The sequence below is a fragment of the Pan paniscus genome, chromosome 5, assembly GCF_029289425.2.
Source record: "Pan paniscus chromosome 5, NHGRI_mPanPan1-v2.0_pri, whole genome shotgun sequence".
NCBI classification, from domain to species: Eukaryota; Metazoa; Chordata; class Mammalia; order Primates; family Hominidae; genus Pan; species Pan paniscus.
Genome location: NC_073254.2, coordinates 108,674,111 through 108,695,475, shown reverse-complemented (window position 1 = coordinate 108,695,475; position 21,365 = coordinate 108,674,111).

The window sequence follows — 21,365 nt, the reverse complement described above, 5'->3', positions numbered from 1 at the left end:
AGAGATTAGCATAAAGACTTGGAAAGCCTCTATTTTTCTTTCTGAGAAACTGAGAAATTTGATTGACACAGGGGGGTGTAGTTTGAACCTTTTATTTTTGAAGTGGAGAGGAATGGGAGAAAGCACATCTTTATATGATGTTTATATTATTTCTCTTCATCTAATCTTAGCAGTCTACTGTATGAGTAGATATTCTGTTACATTATTTTTAATGCATTAAAATTTTTTAGAATACTCAGCAGTAGCAATAAATATTCTGAAATGATGAAGTCATGAACTACCAAATTTTTTTTTGCATTGCATTTTTATAGTATGGAATTTGCCATCTTTAAATGTTTAAATAAGACCACCATTTTGACCTCTGCATATAGTTTTTCCTGGCCAAAAAAACAAACCTTGGAAGCTAAGAAGCAAATACTCCCAAGTGGGAGGACACATGTGGTGGAGAAAACTCTGGACTAGACTCACGCCAAGTCCAGGCTCTGCCTCCTGTTGGCTCTGTTCTGTCTAGATCCTCCCACACACACACCCCCATCCACCCCTGCCATTTTGTTCCATCTATAAAGTGGCAAATCCCATCTGTCACACTGGGCTAGATTATTTAAAAGCCTTTCCAGGTCTAACCATGATTCCTGTGTTAAAGACAGTACTTTGAAAATCTCCCATATTCACCACAATAGCAGTATAACCATTATTGATTATTCACCAACTACCAAGACTGTCCTAAACATAACCAGTCTATGCAGGCAGGTACTGTTACCAACCCCACTTTTAGATGAGGAAACTGAGACTAAGTTGTGAGCTGAGATCCAGACATAGGTCTTTTTACTCCAGCACCTACATTTTTGCACAGTCCTCTCCCAAAGGCTTAGTTACATACAGTCCCTTTGTGGAAGACTGATTTCATGCCAGGGGGTCCCAAACTAAGACATTTTTTGGTGCTAACGGGGTAATAGGCTTTAAGCACTTCTCTCTAATGAAGGTGAAGTTGGGAGCACAGAAGTAAATACACTTTAGGGCCTTATTTAACTATTTATTTAACAATACTTAAATGTGAGTGACTAAGCAGCCATGAAGGGGAAGTTTAATGTTCTCATTAAGATGCTAAATTCTAAAGAGGTAATTAGGAAGAAATAAGTGATTAAATTACACACTGGGCTAACATTTTCCTGATTGTCTCATAGTTAGCTGTCAACTCTGCTGCTTTGGCAGGTCATTGTCAGCCTTGGTTAATGCAGATGGGCCCCTTCCCTCACCTGACTGATGTCAGGTGACCACTCTGCAGTATCAGGAAGGTGGTAGTGGAGCAGACTCTGAGCAGGGGCCACCTGGTCTCCAGATTTCACATTTCCCAAAATCAGGGCATGGATCCGGGGTTGCCAAATATTTTGCCATGTCAGGGCATTAAAAAAACAAATTATCTTGCCATTATTTAGTAAAACTAAGGAACTCAGCACACAAAAAGGAAGTAGGACATATTTTAGAAGACAGGCCTTTATATAGAAGAAATTTTGTTTTATGAAAGATTCACTCCATTGTCCTTTGCTTGTATATTTCCTCCCAAGCTGATGAAAACTTTTTCATGAACTGGTGTTGGGAATCACTGCAGAGGTGGAATTCAGTTGGGGCTTTAAGTGGGAAGGGGATGTGGAAAGTAGCAGCAGCACTTGGTTTCAAAACTAAAGATCTATTCACAATAGCAAAGACTTGGAACCAACCCAAATGTCCAACAATGATAGACTAGATTAAGAAAATGTGGCACATATACACCATGGAATACTATGCAGCCATAAAAAATGATGAGTTCATGTCCTTTGTAGGGACATGGATGAAATTGGAAATCATTCTCAGTAAACTATCGCAAGAACAAAAAACCAAACACCGCATATTCTCACTCATAGGTGGGAATTGAACAATGAGATCACATGGATACAGGAAGGGGAATATCACACTCTGGGGACTGTGGTGGGGTGGGGGGAGGGGGGAGGGATAGCATTGGGAGATATACCTAATGCTAGATGACGAGTTAGTGGGTGCAGCGCACCAGCATGGCACATGTATACATATGTAACTAACCTGCACAATGTGCACATGTACCCTAAAACTTAAAAGTATAATAATAAATAAATAATTAATTAATTAAAAAAAAAAACTAAAGATCATTTGCATAACCAGAGCTGTCCGTAGTAAGTTATTTCATGGTGGTTGATTCTAGGGGTTGATTACATTCTGTCCTTGTGATATAAGGTGTACAGATGAAAAGTGCAGTTATCCGAATGCTTATACATACCCAAATAGAATGAAACCTTCACTTGCTTGAGGTGCAGAAATAAGCAAAGCAAAATACAACACTGAAAATCAGCATTTGGCTTTGACAACAAATCAGACCAACAAAGTCACCGGTTTCCAAAACTTCGAGCTTGCTGCACAGTCTATTTTTCCTTTAGTTCGCTGCCACCAGAGTGATCTTTCAAAACTCAAACCTGCTCCTGTCATCCCCCATGAAGAGTTCCCTGGCACATGACAGAAAAGGCCCTTTGTGACCTGGCCTCAGCCTGTCTGTCCAGGGTCATTCTGCCTTATGGGACAGAGGTGTGACTCCTTGTTTTTCTCAGAACTCCATGCCCCCTAAGCCCAGGAATCTTTGCACAGGCTGCTGCTGCTGCTGCTCGAAACCCCGGCCTCCCCTCATCTCAGGATCAAGGAAACTTTTTCTCATAGACAGCCTCCTAAATCTCACACTATTATGGTAGCCTCCCTTGGTGTCCTCTCAAGACAAGGAGCTGTAGACATAGCACGGGGACCGTGTCACCTCGGACCCATAGCACAGAGCTTGGCAGTAGTGGGCACTTGGTAGTAATTAGGGCAGGAGGTGCTAATGCTCTTTTGCGCAATTGTCCTCCTCAGTTTAGCCATGTATGAACATAATTTCCTGTCACTCCAGCCTTCTCACCGTAATAGAAGGACTGATAACATTTTTTGTTTCTTAAGAATTTCTCCCAGAGTCCATCTCTGACGTACCTTGTATTTCATCCTGATTAAAAGTATCTTTTCTGTTCTTGCCCTTTGCACTGACAATGAGTGCTTCTGACAGAACCTTCTCAGCAGGAAAGATCTTTCAAAAAGTGCCCTGGTCTCCTTGCTGTGATACCCTCTGAGGGAGGTGTGAGGGGAAGAGTGTTTTTAATCATGTCTTATTTTTCTAGTGGTTTCACTGAACTTGCCAGTATCTTAAACTAGAAGGCTCCGTCTCCCTACCTACTCATTCTCACCTAATTTCTGAGGTATCCAAAGAGAAGAGAAATATTTTGGTAACTGCTGAGACTTTTCAGTTAGTTTTAAAAACAAATTTCAGTCCATGATCCCTTAGTATGAATTTGTGCTTCTAGCCTTGCCTTTGAAGTGGGAAAGGCAAGTGAAAGATATTCTTGTTGCTACTACTGAATGCTATTTTCCAGGATCTAAAGGAATAAGAAACTTTATAGTTTCTGTAGTTCTGCTTTCCTTCTGAAAGCCATCAGGGGAACACTGCGTAGTTTTGACCTGGAGTATAAACAGTGTGCTCTGATATATATTAAAGATAACACCTACAGAGACTGATTGAACACCACCACAACCAAAGCTCTTCTATAAAAAAGATTCCTGAAAATGTGACATGTGGATAAAAACTGTACACCAGGAGATATCACATACAATAGGGATGATGCAGAAGGTGGGAGGAGATTTAGGCATCGATGGATGGGGTGACTGGGGCAGGGGAGGTGTGGACAGTGACTGTGGGGCAGAGTTTGATGGAGGGGTTTGTCCAGAGCTGTGTGAAGGAGAGTAGTGGGAAGCAGAGCTGTAATCACTCCGTCTTAAAACTACCAAACCAACCAACCAACTGCCCTTGGCCCCTTGATATCCCTCTAGCTGCTGACCCATTTCTCTCTTCCTGTTTCCTACAACATTCTCTGAAGGAGTTGATTGCACTTGGTCACTCCCCATCCTTCCCTCCTAGGCTCTCTTGAGCCCACTGCCCACAGGCATTCAACTCCATGGAAACTCATCTTGTCCCTACCACCAGTGCTCTCTACAAGGTCAAATCCACTCTCCTAACTCTCCTAATCAACTCTCAGCAATATTTAACACAATTTGTCACTCCCTCTTTTTTTTTTGCTGTTTATAATGGGAAATTTCAAACATATACAAAAGTAAACAGTAAAATAAACTCCCATTTACAGACTCAGCAATGTTCAACCTATGACAGTTCTTTCTCTATATACTGATCAGTCTATGCACATATACACACGATTGTTTTAAAATAAGTCATAAACTACTCCCTCTTTGGTGAACCCCTTTTGCAGTTGGCTTCCAGGCCACTGTAGTCTCTTGGTTTTCTTTCATCCAACCTACAGGCCACTCCGTTTCAGTCTCCCTTGCTGAACCCTTGTCACCCTACCCATCTCTACGAGCAGTGACCCAGGCTCCATCCGCTGACCTCTCTCTAAGTGAACTCTGCTAATCTCTGAACACAAATACCCTCCAGACACAAACAACTTCCAAATGTATTTCTAGCCTGGATTTCTCTCTTCAATGCTAGACTCAAATTCCAACTGACAACTTGACATCTTCACTTGCATGTCTGATAGTCATCTTAACACACCAAAAACGGAACTTCCCTCCTCCAACAGACTTCCTTCTCTTCCCACAGTCTCCTTATAAAGCTTAGTTAATGGCAATTGTATTTTTCCAGTTGCTTCTGAATCATCCTTGACTCTTTTCTTGACGTCCAGTCCATCAGCAAGTGTTGTCAGCACTACCTTCAAAATATAACCAGAATTTGACAGCTCCTCCATCTCTCCAGCACTTCTCGTCTCATCCTTTGCCTAGACTGTTGCAGTAGCCTCCCAGTTTCCACTCTTGTCTCTCCATCCCATCTATTCACACAGCCATCAGTGTGATATGTTTTAGAACTTCTCACCCTGCTATGCAGAACCTTTCAGTCCCTTCCACATCATTCACAATAAAATCCTAAATGCATACCACAGTCCACAGGTCCTCCATAACCTGACCCCGCTGCTGCTGCTTTGATCTCATCATCTTATCCTTCTCCTCATTCACTCTGCTCGTCCACATTGGCTCTTTTTCTGCTTCTCCAGCTTGCCAAGCTAGTTCCCATTGAATTTTCTTTTCCTCTACCTAGAATGCTTTTCCCTCAGGTATCTGTAAAGCTCATTCTCCTACTTCATTTAAGACTCTGGACAAATCCCACAAATGCCTATATAAAATTACCACTCCCATTACCATCTACCCTCTTATCCTGCTTTATTTTTCTACAAGCATTTATGATCTGACATATATGTTGACTTGTTTGCCTATTGTCTGACTTTACTCTCTAGAATGTAAGTTTCATATGAACTGAGAATTTGATTTCACTCATTGCTGTATTTCCAGCACCTAGGCCAGTCTGGCATAAAGCATAGGGATTCAATAAATATTTCTACAGTCTTTGAAGTAGACCTACATGGACAGGCTGGGGACAGATTATGAAGGCCTTTGATGTCTGGCAAAGAAGTTGGGCTAAACATTATCAATAATAAGGAGCTATTGAAAGCTTTTAAACAAAGGAGTTTTCTTTGTGAGAGTAATCTAGTAATGATCTGTCTGAGGTGGGAGAAGGAAGGAAAACATAGGTGATAAGACACCTAGGAGGCTATTGTCATCAGATGAAAGGTAGAAAACCTAGAATAGGGTGGCATCTACAGAAATGGAAGAGATGGGTGTGACAGGCATTCAGTAGGGAGGCTTATCAAGATTCAACAATCAATTGAAAAGCCAAAGCTGCCTTCCAGAGTTTGAGCCCAGGGAGGGAACTGGTAGTGCTCTTAAACAGGGGAGTGAGAAGGAAGAGCTGATGTGGGGCTGGGAGGAATTAAGGGCTTCAGAGCGTGATGAACTGGAGATGCCTTCAGGAGCATCAGATGGAACTGTCGAGGGGAGAATTTAGAACTGGAGCTTAGGCAGTCAGACTGCTGGCAAGATTTCAAGTCTGTCCACACAACAACAATGGTAAAAGCAGTCAGTAGGAGGTATGAAGTAAAAAGAGGACTAGGGACCCCCACATCTGTGGGTATAAGAAAAAAATATAACCAGCAAAGAAAAGGCATCCAGAAGTAAGGAAAAGAAATTAAAGTCAAGAAGTAAAATGACACTCAAGAAGGTGCCGGCCCCCAGAGCTACAAGACAAAAGTTTTTTGATAGTGGAGGCAGAAAATAGTTCTGACTGCTCCAGGGAAGTCCTGGAGAACCAAGGACTGAGAAAAGGACCTCGAATTTGGTTTCTAGGTGACCTGCAGAAGCATGATAGGGATGGCTGAAGTCGAGTGTTGATGAAAAGAGTCAGACTCTGTAAAATATTTTTAAAGATCTATTCGGAGCCAAATATGAGTGACCATGGCCCGTGACATAGCCCTAGGAGGTCCTGAGAACATGTGCCCAAGGTGGTTGGGGAACAGCATGGTTTTATATATTTTAGGGAGGCATGAGATGTCGATCAAATACATTTAAGAAATACATTGGTTTGGTTCAGAAAGGCGGGACAACTCAAAGTGGGGAGGGGCATCCAGGCTATAGGTAAATTTAAACATTTTCTGGTTGACGATTGATTGAGTTTATCTGAAGACCTGGGATCAATAGAAAGGAAATGTTCAGGTTAAGATAAAGGATTGTGGAGACCAAGTTTTATTGTGCAGAGGAAGCTCTTAGCAGACTTCAGAGAAAGAGCAGGTTGTAAAATCTTTCTTATCAGGCCTAAAACGGTGCCTGGCTCTTAGTTATCTCCTGGATCTGGAAGGGAAGGGAGGAAAACAAAGGGGAAAAGTGATTCTCCATAGAATGTGGATTTTTCCCACAAGAGACTTTGCAGTGCTGTTTCAAGGTATGGCAAGGAAACATATTTTGGGGTTGAATATTTTGATTTTTTTTCCCTGTCTCATAATGTTATGCCAGAGTCAGACTGATAAGTCACGATATATAGAGTCAGATAAAACCCATCTGATGAGAATTTGTGGTTTGTAGGGCATGACTCCCTAGATCCCTTAGATAGGAATTTGGGCGAGATAAAAAAGTCAGAGCTTAGTCCTCACAAGAAAAATGAGAAAATAGGAGGAAATGGAGGTGATGGGGTTTGGAGTTAAATCTATGTCAACAGATGAATTAATACTCCCAAGGGTAGTGGGAGTATTGCCAGAGCTTTCCAACCACTGTCTCGAGACACCCTGCCATGTCGCCAGGGAGTTGTAGATGTCGATTTTCTCAGCCCACAGGGGTGGCCAGGATCTCTACCTACAGCCAAGGGATGCCTCTGGGCTCCCGACGGGGAGCACCCCGGGGCCCCTGGAGGCAAAAGCACAATGACCAACATCAGATACACAAAGTCTACATTTGTTCTCCACCATGGAGACTGGACGAGGCCAGCTGCAAGGCGTGACACTGCCCATTCTGGACAAGGGGCTCATAGAGCTACTGGGCACACGACCCAGGGTGTGGCTGACCAGAAAAGGGTGCCTGGGAGTCTGGTAAGGGCCCTAGAGGGTGGCACCAAGTCTCTGCCTTCACCTGTGACAGACCATTTTGGTGTCATTCATTTGGGGTACTGGGAGACTGACTGAACAATGCATGCACATGCTGCACATCCGGGCCTCATCATTATTTGGAAATAATTGATGTAAATAATATCGTTGGACTGGAAATCCATTTGTGTTATCACAAGAAATGTCAGTGAGAAATCACAAGAAATTTGTAGAAATGAGAAAAAGAAAAAGTTGATTCTTTAAATATAATTTCAACCATTGATATTTTTGAAAGGTTGCAAAAAATAGTTTAATTTTTTCATCACCCACATGTGCAAGGTTTCTCATTGATAGTAACTACAAAGCATTTGAAGATACTATGATTCAGAAGTTTTGATTAGGATTTGAGGACAGCCATTTGAAGCATTAAGCCTGATGTTTAAAAAGGCATGTTCATGGACACAAGTTCAGGTTTCAGACTTAACATTTTAAAAAGGTTTTATTTCAGAGTTTCCTACAAAGCCATATCTTCTCTGGGACTTTGTATTTTACTTTGTCTTATCACAATTATGTAAAGAAAATGTAATGAACCTTTTCCCCTCAACACTCACTTAGACACCCTAATTCTTTAGTTTACCCCAGGGTGCCATTCACATATTATCATTTTCTATGTTTGCCATATTATGAAAAGGACTAAGAGGCATTGTTCTGATGGCTCAGGATTGAAGAATGGCAAGGTGAGAACAGAAGAAAGTTGAGAAGGTGAGGAACTTTACAACCCAGACTGGGTAAGAAATCAAGTCGAGTCAGAAAGGGATGATAGCGGGGTGCATGGGATCTGATCCCGAGATCAGAAAGTAGAGCTGGCTCCAAAAAGGTGAGGGAGAGTGGGGACTGAGATTGGCAAGGCACCTGTCTTAGTCCATTTTCTGTTGCTTATAACAGAACACCTGAAACAGGGTAATTTATAAGGAAAAGGAATTTGTTTCTCACAGTTCTAGAGGCTGAGAAATCCAAGGTCAGGGGGCAGCATCGAATGAGTGCCTTCTTGCCTGTAGGACTCTTTGAAGAGTCCCAAGGCGGTGAAGACTGTCACGTGCTGAGGGGGCTGAGTGTGCCAATGTGCTGGCTCAGGTCTCTCTTCCTTTTCTTATAAAGCCACCAGTCTCCTTCTTATGAGAACCCATTAATCCATTAACACATTAATCCATGGATGAATTAATCCATTCATAAAGGCAGAGCACTTATGATTCAGTTGCCTCTTAAAGGCCCCACCTCTCAATACTGCCACTTTGGGGATTAAGTTTCAACATGAGTTTTGGAGAGGATGAACAACCAAACCATAGCAGCCCCATTTTCCATCCCTCTTAAGTTTGACTTTCCTTTGCTGCCTTACCCTAGATATCAGGATTTTTTTTGTTACAAACGTCAGAAAAACAAACTCACCTACTCTAGGTAACTGAATAGTCCAGAAGGCAGGCATGGCTTCAGGAATGGCTTGATTCAGGAGCTCTCCATCTCTTAACTCCTAATGTTATTGACTTTCTTCTTGGGCTTTATAGGCTATTCATGAGACAGGAGAAAAGTAACAACAAGCAGAAGGCTGGCTGGATGGATGGAGGAAGTATGGGGAGGAGGGAGCTACTTCTTTGATCACCCCCTGGGATCTTCCCAGAGTGAAGAAAAGCATGAGATTGGTTTTGAGCTGGAAATAGCCTTCAAGAGCATCTGATCCCCTTTTACAGGTGAGCAGAGTGAGACCTGGAAATGACAGGAAACTGTACCAAGGTCACACAGCTGGTCTTCTAACTTTCTGATTTCCAGCTCACTTGGCATTACTCTCTTTGGAAATAAAGGTGAGGATGAAAACAAATGTCTTCAATTAGGCGGTCGGTCCGCCCTTTGAGAAAGCCCATGTGTAGTCCAGAAATGATGGCTCTTTACCCTTTTCTCATCCTGGGGCTTGGGCCACCAGGGACACTCAGATCCCCGAGGGAACACTGGCACACAGTCACACCTCCAGGGCTTAGAAGTTGATCCCAGGTGAAGCAAAGACCCCAGGAAGCTCTGATATGTGCTCAGAGTTGTGTAACCCAAAAGTGCACATCTACTTAGAAAAGTTTGATTTTGATTGCCAAAGAAGGCAAAACATCTTAAAAAGAAGTTGAGCTATCTTTGGGTAGGATGCAAATCCGCCCATGAGTATATCACATCAGAAACGATGTGTGATTTCTTCCAGTCCCTCAACCCAAAAAAGACGAACAGATTTAACTGATGTGTTCTAAAAATAAATAAATAAATAAAATCTGCTTTGAGCTCAAAACCAAGTATAGAAGTTTCTGGGTTTTGAGAGGAGGGGTGTGGGGAGGAGTGGTGGAGGGATAGTGAGGTAAAGGATGGTGGGGAAAAGTTGTTTTTTCAGTGTAGAAACCAAGTTATAACAGTGCTACAGCTTTAGCTATGAACATTTCTGCTTGGGAATAACAAGATGACTAAAGGTCACAGAAACAAGGTTGGCTTGGAAAAAACTTATGAATGGTGGTTATAAATTTAAATCATCACACATATGGCTGAGGAGATTTCTTCCTCAGAGTTGGAAACCACGGTGAAAGGCTCAACACTCCTTTATACTTGCATTTTCCATAACAAAATAAGTCAAACTCACAGGTGACCCAACCCACAGGACTCAGATCTGGAGGCCTAGCATCTGCCTTCGTGAGGAACAGTATTCGGACGCAAACTGGTTGGCTTGGCCCCAGGTGTTCTCAAGCTCCTCCCCAGCCTGCCTCCCACCTCCCAGTGCCTCTGGTGGAGGAGGCGTCCCTGTGGTCCACCCCACACAGTCATGCACTCTGCTGGCTGGAAATGGCATCGGCTCACTTCTTCTTTGAGGCACGTCTGAGCTTGCGTTTATTATATAACAGAGTTTTCTGGATAGAAGCAAAATGTCGTTCACAAGTCACCCAGTATAAAATGGGCAACTTATTAAATTTATTTTGTTGTGTAAGTACCCCTCTGGTGCCCCCCCTTCCCACCACAACCACCACCACTACTCTCTGGAGTGAAGGTTGATTCTTTGAATTCTCTTTGTCTTTTTCAGAAAAAAAAGAATGTGTTACTGTGGTGCAGAAAATCAATGGTAATTTTTCAGGCTATTTAGAATTATTCACATGGCCAGCTAAGTCTAATGCTGATAGAAAAAGACAATTTTGTTGCAGAGGAAATCTTCAAGTTTGAAACATCACCACTGGTGTATCTGTGTAGCTTTTCTTCATAGAACTTGAATAGTTATCCCATAGCACTAAATGGGTTAATCCCGGCAGTGTTCATTTGATCCCAATAGGTGCTGGGGATTGTGATGGGTGTAAGCTGAATTCCCTATCAACGGGGCCCTCAGAAGCTTATAAATGTGAATGTGTATCGGAGCCAAGGGTGGGCAGTGGGGACGGACAGCAAAATATATTGCACAGATGAGTAATAACTGATACAAGGCAGAAAAGTAGTGGGATGTGAAGGCTACAAATTGCTATGGAGTTTCAAAAGAAGCTGAGATGGTCTCCGGTTGACTTTAGGAAACCACTCCTTGGAAGAAGGGCCATCATCATGGGCAAGTATTCCTGGGAGGTTTATAGTAAACAAACCACATCCAAGCCCTCACAGCCCCTCTGGACAGTAGGCATCACTATTCCTATTGCTCAAGGGAGTAGTCTGGAGTGCAGAGAGTGTAAGTGATTGGCCCAAGGTCACATGACCAGGAAAGGGGGCGCTTGATCCTTGTTTCTTTCTCCACGTGGTCCTGTGGTGGCATTTGATGTAGGTGTCAGGGCGGGGAGAATTCTAATCACTTCAGATTTTGCTAGTGAACAGAGACGGACCTCAGGGGAACTCACGACTGCATGAGAAAAGGCATGGGCCCAGAGACGCTGAATGCTACAAGTTCAGGGCCAGGCGTGGCACTTGGCAGACCTTAAACAAATAGAAGACCTAGTTCTTCTAGAACTTACCCCAAGGTTGAGAAGATGAGATGCCCTGTATGAAAACCCTGATGAATGATTTGCCGCAACTTGTAAGCAGAAAAAAAGTTGATTCTCATCTACCACCAACTCTAGTGTTCTGTCCTCTGAGAGGCCTGAGCACTTTTCAGGCTAATCCAATGCCTTATCCCAAATACCAATGCTAAACAGATGCGTGGGCCCCGTCCTGTCTGTTCTTACCATAAAACCTCAGGCCTGGACAGCTGTCAGACAGGGACTCATTCCTGGGACCCTTCTCTTCCACCCCTGACCCACCTATCATCACACCTATGGATAAAGGGTGTTCCTAGGCCCTTCCTAACCCACATAGTGCCTTTGTGAGCATTAGTAAAAACCGCCTTCTCTGGGCAGATGCAACACCAAGATTGCAGAGCTTGCTAAGCCAAGAGTGAACTGGCTCTCACTCCTTCCTCCATCCTCAGCAGAGCACAAACTGCACATCATTGGGGGTGTACCTGGTCATCCCTTTCAGCTCTTCCTGGAGAGAAGCCATACCCTGCCAAGCAGCTTACTCTGTCCCTAGAGAAATGTTCCCCCAAAACTCAGCACTTACATGATTCCAGCGAAAAATTTGGATTGGATAGTGATTGCTAAAACACCTAGGTCTAGTGACCACTCCTGACAGTGCATTTGGGGTACTGGGGAGGAAAAGGTGGTAACCACACACATGGAAAATGAGCCTGACTCCTGGAGTCTTATTTCAGCTGCAAGGTAACATATGCTTCAGCAGCACAAAATTATAGCCCAGCTAGTCGGTAATGAATCACACCAGGGTGAGAGAACTTTCGCAAAAAACTCATTACTAACATTGTCACTAAACACACCTTGGACAAACGCTGCTCAGATAAATTATCAGAAGCAGACAAGACACTCAAGAAAATATCAGTGACACACTCCAACTCAGACAATCTCTTGAAGCAGTTGGGATTGCAGTTGACACACATTCTGGAGAAAACCAGTTCCTTCCAGCCTTCTGCCTCAGAGACCACCTTGCTCCTTCACACCACAGGTGTATCTTGCTTTATTGGCAGAGATGTGCCTGGTAAGTTGTTGTAAATAATTTGGATTTTGGTTAAAACTGATCATTTACAAGGTATTCGTGGAGAACACAATAATTTGCACATTGCAGCAGAATCTTCTCCTTGGAGGGACTTCTTCGTCATCACCTAACACAGGATGCTAAACTGGAGGTTATAAGTGAGCTCCAAAGCTCCCTCCTTTCAGGGTAAATTATAGGCAAAACTTCTTTTTCTGGAATGAGGGTTCAGAATTTCTGCCTAATTAATACTCAAAAGATTCTACAATCCAAAAAGTTTCAGAATCCAGAAGGAAATTTTTTGGACAAGTTTGGAGTTGGAATGTTGGTGCACACCTCTTCCTGGAAGGGCAGGACTGTTTCTTACATGGACAATGGCTGTCAACTAAGTTTTGGTCAGGAGATTTCTTATTCTTGGCACGTGGCAAGTTACCAAACCTTTTTGGGTGTATTTGTAAAGACAGCAGAGAAAGAATGCCGGACACAAAGCCAATCTTCCCTCCTGTTTCCAGATGGAATGGCTGACCTACATTCATGACACAGGGCTGCACCACTCGGAGCCTGCGCTTCTGTCAGTACGAACTCATATGTAGCTTTACTGGTTCAGGTGCCTCCGGTCCATGTTATGTCCTGGGTTTCCTAGAAGGGCACGGTCCAGGGTTGAGCTGTGCTGAGGAGTCTGTTTCAGGCTGTGGCTGCACTGTCCACTTGGGCCCGTTCTCTGAGGTTGGAGTCGCAAGGCCTGGGCCGTCTTTCTCCCTCCTTTTTGTTTCTTCCATGCAGAGAATAGCATCTTCAGCAATGCTGAAGGTTTCCCCTGTTGTTAGCATCTGTGCTGGGATTTGTCATTAAGTGCTGGTGGGCTGCTGGATTTTGACATCACATTGGACCTAAAAGACAATTTGCCGAGCCAATATCGTTGAGGCTGTTAGTATTAGAAAATGTCAGCTGGAGAATGGGGAAAGATTATTTTTGTTTCTCTGCCTTCTGGGCCAAGTGCTTATTCATGAACTTTGCCCAAGAAGTCACTATTCCAGGGACCAGGGAGCATGAGGGAGGGAGTCAAGGCTCCAGGACCTTCCAAGGATTACTGGGCTCCAATCCTAGCCTCTCTGAAATAAAAAGCTGAGGCTCATATGTTTTTCTAGATTCTTAGGGGTGAGCTGGGGGTCTAGGACTGGGCTCTAAGACCCAGCTGTGAAGGCTGGTTTAATTCGTGAATGGTAATCAGACAGTGCATCGCTCTGTCATGCACTTTGAATATTTTCATTGCTGTTCCTTCTTCTCCTTTCCAAGACAGGGTGTGGACCCGACATGCTGGCCGTGTCTGCAGAGTGACTTGTAGGTAGGCAATTTGTCCTCTCCACCCTGACTTCCACATGAAGTAAATGCTGCCCAGGAAACCATAAGTAATGTTTCAATTATCCAAAAACTCAGAGAGCAAACTTGCCTAAGCCAACCAGGCTCTACTGGTGTCTTTTAAACAACCCCACGACATAAAGCATTTTCCTTGCCAACGCACATGGGACACTGGTTTATTTTTGATGATTTCAGAGATTTAAAAATGTCAAATAGATTCTGGCTGTAAATGTCCCCACAGTGATTTTGTCATTTTGTAGAGAAAAGAAAGCAAGCTTCAACACCACCCCTTTCAGAATCGTCCAAGCTGTGGGCCCCAGCCCCTCCTTTCACAGCCCCTTCCTACCACACCCCCATCCTATTCATATTCTGATCTTCGACACACTTGAAAAGATGTTATTTCAAATGTTCCTACCAAAGAGAAATTTTTTCTCATGTTTTTAGAGTCTGCCATCAAAGGACTTAATCTGCATTGGGGGCCGGTGGCTGCAGATGTGGGGGCTGGAGGCAAGAGAATCATACACAATGCGGTGGAGCTGGAGAGCTTCATGGGGCTTCATGGGGGCAGGCCGCCTGCACACACCACAGAAGCCACTAAGTTTTGGTCACAGGAGATTCCTTATTCTTGGCATCTGGCAAGTTACCAAACATTTTGGGGTATATTTGTTGGGAGCCAGTTGGTCCAAGGTAGCACAACACAGAGATGGGTAGGTCCCAGACCTCCTGACTCGTCCTCCAGAGTGCTGTGTGCTTAGCTGGGGACAGCAATAAAACTAGACACAGCAATGCATTCAGGCTTCCTGATTCAGAATTCACAGTCAATTGATCAAGGTTAAGACAAAGGTTACCCTTGTATGCAGTGGGTAAGAGTCGGTTTGCCAAGCAAATTAATCAAATAAGAATGGATAGAGAACTTTTAAACAATCTGAGAAGACTAACTCTGGTATTCTCTTGACAAGTATTTGTTGATGGTCTACTGTGTGTCTGTTGATGAGGCAGCAACACACATTCCTGCTCTTAAGGAGTTAAACAGACACATCAACAGGCCAACTCTGAATGAGTGCTTAAATGCTACACGAGGACAAGCATGGGGGCTAAGTGAGTGGGCTGGAAGGGTGCTTACGGCAGACTTGGGTCTTGGACTTTTTCCCAGTGGAAGCCATGTTGAAACTGAGATCTGAAAGATTTAAAGTGAAGAGGTGATTTGGAAAAACCACACTGGCTGCAACACAAGAAATAGATGGGACTGCCAAGATAGAAGGTGGAGAGACCATGGGGAGGCCACCACCGCTCTCCTGGGAAGAGTGGCGTGACCGGATTTAGGGAGGTGACGGTGGGTGGAAGAAGCCCCAGCAGCCTCAGAAATGGATGGGATTTTGGAGGAGATGGAGAGAGAGAGCAGAGTATGTGAGGAGGCACAGGCTTCTGAGTGAGGTGACTACATGGATGGTGGTATATTCACTGACGAGGGGACCCTGCTAGAGAGGGTGGCGCAAGAGGGAAAGACAGGTCACCACTGAGGAGCAGATTTCTTAAAAGAGCCTTCAAGTATAGGGAGGGAACAGAACTTGAATTCAGTTGTAGACATGTCCTAGGTGCTTCTGGACTATAGAGAGGAGAGGTCCAACAGGCAGGCCGATGGGTGCCTGGGTGAGGGCGCAGAGGAGAATGAGGGCTGGAGGTGAGGTCTAGGGGTCCTCCGGTGGCTGGAGACTTGAGTGAGAATTACAGGCTTTCCCAAGCACTTTAGCAGCATCCTTAGCAATCAAGAATTTGGTGCTAATTACAGATAACAGCAGGCCTCATTTGCATATTAACAACTAAATGTACTAATTACAAATTAGCTTTATCTATTCATTAAAATAAGCCCAGGAGGCCTTTTTACTTGGAAAGGCTTTGATAGCATTTACTTAAATTACTGCGTGTGCACCTGGAAGTAATAACAGCTGCATCTCTTGTATACCATGGTATAAATCAGGCTGGCAAAAGAGAGGCTTTAGTGGATTTAAAACCAAGAGGATTTGATTTTGCAACCTCAGAAAACCAATGCATGCATGTGGTTAAAAGTAGTTTCCAGGGTAATTAAAAGAAAAGTCTCAAATTATTCTAGCTTTGTTTTAAGTTTTGTATAGCTCCTTCTACCTGAGGAAGCAAGGTTCCCAAACTTTCCCCCGAAAGGGCCTTTGAAGGCAAAGGGCTTCCAGGCTGAGAGCAGAGGCTTGCAGTGCTCAAAGGTATAGAAGGAGATTTGGAGCTCGGTTGGAGAGGTTGGGAATGAATCAGTGATAGTTACATGGAAAAATCGAACAAACTGACAATTACAAACTCCCAGAAAAACAAAAAGTGAACAAGAAGAAAATGCTGTTCTAGTATGTGAGGGGGTGCAGCTGTGCTGCAAACATTCAACTAACCACTGATGTAGCTGAAAGTGGTGACGAAAATATTTCAAAAATAGAGAGATGGTGTGGTTTTCCACAATAAATCTAAAACCGAAAAAATGAAAAAGCATCCTAAGTACACTGTTCACAAACATAAAGGTAAATACCAGAAGATGTTGTCTTTGAGGAAGAATTAGGAGGCAGACAGATGGGGCAAGAACGGCAGTCTTCTATTATATACCTTCTGGTCATGTTTGACTTCTTAAACCAATGTACACGTGCTATCTAATTTAAAAAATACAGCCTCTAAAGACATGTTCATTTGGCTTCAATTGCTAAGCAAAGTCATGAACAAATAATGCTGCCTTGAGTCTACTAACTCACCAAAGCAGAAATGAACCAGCTGGATGTGTGATCATCCAAGACCACACATCTCCCAAGCACATGTTGCCAGGACAAGGTGGTGTTGGCTGATCTAAGTTACAGTCCTGCTGTGGCACTTCCCATGGCCTACCTGAGGAAATGCACATCCTTCAGGGCCTCTCAAATATGGGCCCTGCCAACCTGTCCACTTCTTTTTTTTTAAACAGTGTCTCACTCTGCCACCCAAGCTGGAATGCAGTGGTGCAATCATGGCTTACTGCAGACTTTATCTCCTAGGCTCAAGCAATTCTTCCACCTCAGCCCTCCAAAGTGCTGAGACTACAGGCATGAAACACTGTGCTCAACCACCTCTCTACTTCTTAATGTTCCCTCCTCACACTTGCAATGTCCCCTACACACATACACACACACACACACACATACACACAGTATTAGTCTGTTCTCACACTGCCGTAAAGAACTGCTCAAGACTCAGTAATTTATAAAGGAAAGAGGCTTAATTGACTTACAGTTCCACAGGGCTGGGGAGGCCTCAAGAAACTTACAATCATGACAGAAGGGGAAGCAAACATGTCCTTCTTCACATGGCAGCAGGAAGGAGACATACACAGTGAAGTGGGGAGAAGCCCTGTATAAAACTATCAGATCTCATGAGAACTCACTATCACGAGAACAGTATGGGGGAAACCACCCCCATGATTCAATTATCTCAACCTGCTCCTCCAAGGACACGTTGGGAGTATGAGAACAACAATTCAAGATGAGATTTGGGTGGGGGCACAGCCAAACCATATCACACACACACCATGGCAGTTGTGGACTGTCCTCCCACTACCCCGTGACCTGGCTTACTCCTGGCTTCTGCTCACCCTCTGTGTCCTAGCCCAGACCCTTCCTTCTCCGGAAAGCCTTTCCTAACCCCTTGGGTGGCGTGCCTGTGGGCTCCCAGCAAGCCCAGTGCTTATCTACTGCATTATCTGTTGTCCTTCTCTCTCCCTCACAAAACCCTTAGAAGAGGAACTGTGCCCAATACAGATTGCACAAATGAGTATGATTACTCTGGAAAGTAGCTGAAGATCCTTCTTTTTGTCTTCTCTCCTTCCATCCTTCCAGTCCCCATTCACCAGCAAGTCCCCTGTCCTTACCAACACCACACTCAGCCTCTGCTTCTTCCCTCTCCTACAGAAAAGAGAAAAAATCCAGCTCTAATGATGGAAGGAGGGAGGGTCAGACAAGTCTCAAAAAGGATAGAGAAAGGCCTGGGATATTGGGCATTTTCATGTTTGTTCAAGCCCAGATACCAACCTCCAGCGCAGAGGGGAGCACTGAAAGTCCCGGCCATGCATTCCCAGTGCTGTGCGGTCCCTCACTGAATAATCCGTGTGGGCTCCCTGAGCCAAAGGCACTCAATCCTTCCAGGAAACGCAAGGCTTACATTTCCCTGATCCAGCATCTCCTGACCCACTAGCTCAGATTTAACTTCCTGTGGGGTAAAGCCCAGAGATGAGCTCTGTCCTGCCTTCTCCCAGACCTCAGCTGGATCCAGCCCTGCTGTGGTTCAGAAAAGCTTTGTTCTTCTCACATCCTGGCCAAAGCGACCAAGCAAGCACACATTGTAGAGTCTCACACCTCTTGGGTAGTAAGAACACCCAACCCGGCCCAGCATCCCAACAGGAATCTAGCAGAGAGAGGAAAGGGAAAACTCAGCATCAGTTAGAGGCTCCGTGAGAAGGAGGCCTGGAGGCAGTATGAGCCCTATGATGGTGGTAATAAACATCATAATGATGGCAAACAGTTCCTTTTTTTTTTCGGAGTGGAGTGCAGTGCAATTTTGGCTCACTGCAACCTCCACCTCCCAGGCTTAAGTGATCCTCCCACCTCAGCCTCCTGAGTAGCTGGGACTACAGACGCATGCCACCACACCTGGCTAATTTTTATATTTTCAGTAGAGATGGGGTTTTGCCATGTTGGCCAGGCTGGTTTCGAACTCCTAAGCTCAAGTGATCCTCCTGCCTCAGTCTCCCAAAGTGCTGGGATTACAGGCGTGAGCCACCGCACCCAGCCAGCAAACAGTTTTTGAAACCTGACTTTGTGCTAGACATGTGCTATGTGCTTTACACACATCACCACGTCAATCCCATCAGCAATCCTGGGAGGCAGATGCTGTCTTCGCTGGCACTTGGCAGAGGTGGATCCCAAGGCTTGGAGGGGAGAACTCACTTTTCCAGGTCACCCCAAGATGGTTGAGTGAGAGGAAGTCCCCCATCCCAGGTCTTCCTGCCCTCAGGGAGTCTGAACTTTTAACTTCACTATTATGCTGTTATGAACCAGGCTGGCAAAGGAGAGGAGATGTGGAGAAGAGAAAAGAGGTGACAGAATTTCTTTTTAAGGGAAGCTCAGCACATTTTGAGAACCAAGTTGTAAGGAAAATCTAGCTCTTGAGTGGGGTGTGGCCCCCAAACCCCATTCCTCTCAAACCCACAACCAGTGGCCCAGATACTTCAGGGGTTCTGAGGTCACTTTTTCTTCCTCAGTACCAAAGTTGAACCAAGTGTAAACAAGTAAACGCTTTAAATAATGCTCCCTGAGGTGAGTCCTTAATCTGCATCTCATCTGGACTTTCTAGTGCCTCTGAGGAGAGCATAGATCTTCTCAGTGTCTACATTTTTGACAAGCAATAAGCTCACTCCATCCGGGCTGATGGCTCCGGGTGCCTTTGGCAGTTAGTAATTTCAGATGTGGTGGGAGGAAGTTCTCAGTGGAAGAATCACACTTTCAATCCAAAATTAAAGCTCAATTTGGTCTAATTGTCCTTGATTTTATCAGTCGCATAAAATGGCTGATTCCATGTGCAAAAATAAATAAATAGTTGTGCAGCTTTGAAATCCCTTCTTATCCCTGGGGACAGAGCCCATCAAGTTCTGTGCTGTCTCTCATGTTATTTTCGTCCACCAAACAGTGCTGATCTTTCTCTACCCTTTTCTATTTTCTCTCCCTTCTCTGCACTTCCCCCAGCCCTTTCCAAAAAAAGAAAAGCATAGTGTCTCTCTGTGTGTCTATCTCCTCTGTCTGTGGCTTGTATAATTTTAGAATGGAAGTTCCTTAAGAGCAAGAATAGTTCCTTTATGAGATGATGATGCCCAGAAATCTGGAAATGCCTATTTAAATGGTAAATTAGAATAAGGAAAATAATAAAAGTGGCTGTTTATTTCTCTCACAACAAATTCTTTGCAAAACCCAGCAATAGAGACCATACCAAGGGCCTAGAATGAAGAGGCTGAGAGACTGCCCCAGGCCTCTGGTGGGAGTATGCTTTCCAAGAACAACCAAAAATTTGCCCTCAATCAGGTGAGGAAAGCACCCATCTCTAGTCACCAGAAGACCTGAGTTCTGGCCTGTCTGTGACTTCAGTTGGCTGTGGAATTTGGGGCAAGTCCCTTCACCTCTCTGGTACTCAGTTTCCCAATCAGCAAAGTGAAGAGCTGTGGTACGGTCTGAGGTGCCTTCCAATGGTGGCTGGAGTAACCTCTGGGAAGGAGGAAGGCTGACAGTGACCCAGAGGAGACGGTGGAAGAGGCACAACTTCGGCATTGGCAGGGGGATGGAGAAGCTGCAGTATTTGAGATAAATTTAGGGGGTGAAGTCAACAAACAGGACCTGTTACCCAGTGGGTTTGGGACAAGGAGACAGGAGTCTGTAAGAGATGCTGTATTCTGCCTGGGGGACCCAAGAGGGTGTGTGTGGATGACACGGATCAGGATGGTGATCAGAGAAGGTGTCAAACATCTTCCATCTGTGCTAGTTGTAAAATATATTCACAAATTCCCTAACACTGTTCTCATTAAGTGGTAGAGTCTAATTCTCTTCTTGACAATGGATGGCCTTGATTTAGTGACGAGCTTCTGATGAGTACGGTGCAACAGAAATAACTCTGTGTGGCTTTTTAAAGACCGGCTTGTGAAGACAATACAGCTTCCACGTGGCTCCTTCCCAGGACCTTGCCCTCAGAACCCAGCTGCCATGCTGTGAGGAAGCCATGGCCACAGGCAGATGCCCCAGTTGAGGGGCCAACAGATAGCCAGAGATGCAAGGGAGAAAGCCTGTGGGGGGGGCTCCAGCCACAGCCCCTGTCTGACTGCAGCATCTTGAACAACATTAAGCCAGAGCCACCTAATTGCTCTGGACCATGAGAAACAGCAGCAGTGCCTGGCTGCCACCGTGTCATGCCACTATGTTTGGGTGGTTTCCCAAATGCTTACAGACCAGTGGGACATGTGGAGAGGTGCCATATCCTTCTGGCTCCTGGCCAGAAACACACAGTAAATTCAGAAGAGTTGAGAGCAGAAAGTTTGAAGAAGTGAGTATTTACAGGGGCAGGGGCAGGGTTAAGAGAACCAAAGAGGAAAGGTAAAGTACCTGGAAATCAACAGGAGGAGCCATTCCTGCCCCCAGGCCTGAAGGGACAATGGGGAGGGGACAGTGTGACTGGAAGCCTGGCCAAGGGGCCTGGGGAAAATAAGGGCCCGCCAGAATCAGCAGAATCCCTCAGACCGTGAGAGAGTAAGATGGAGGGGTCATAACCCCCACCCTTTCTCCTCTCGCCCACCCATCTCCTGCAGTG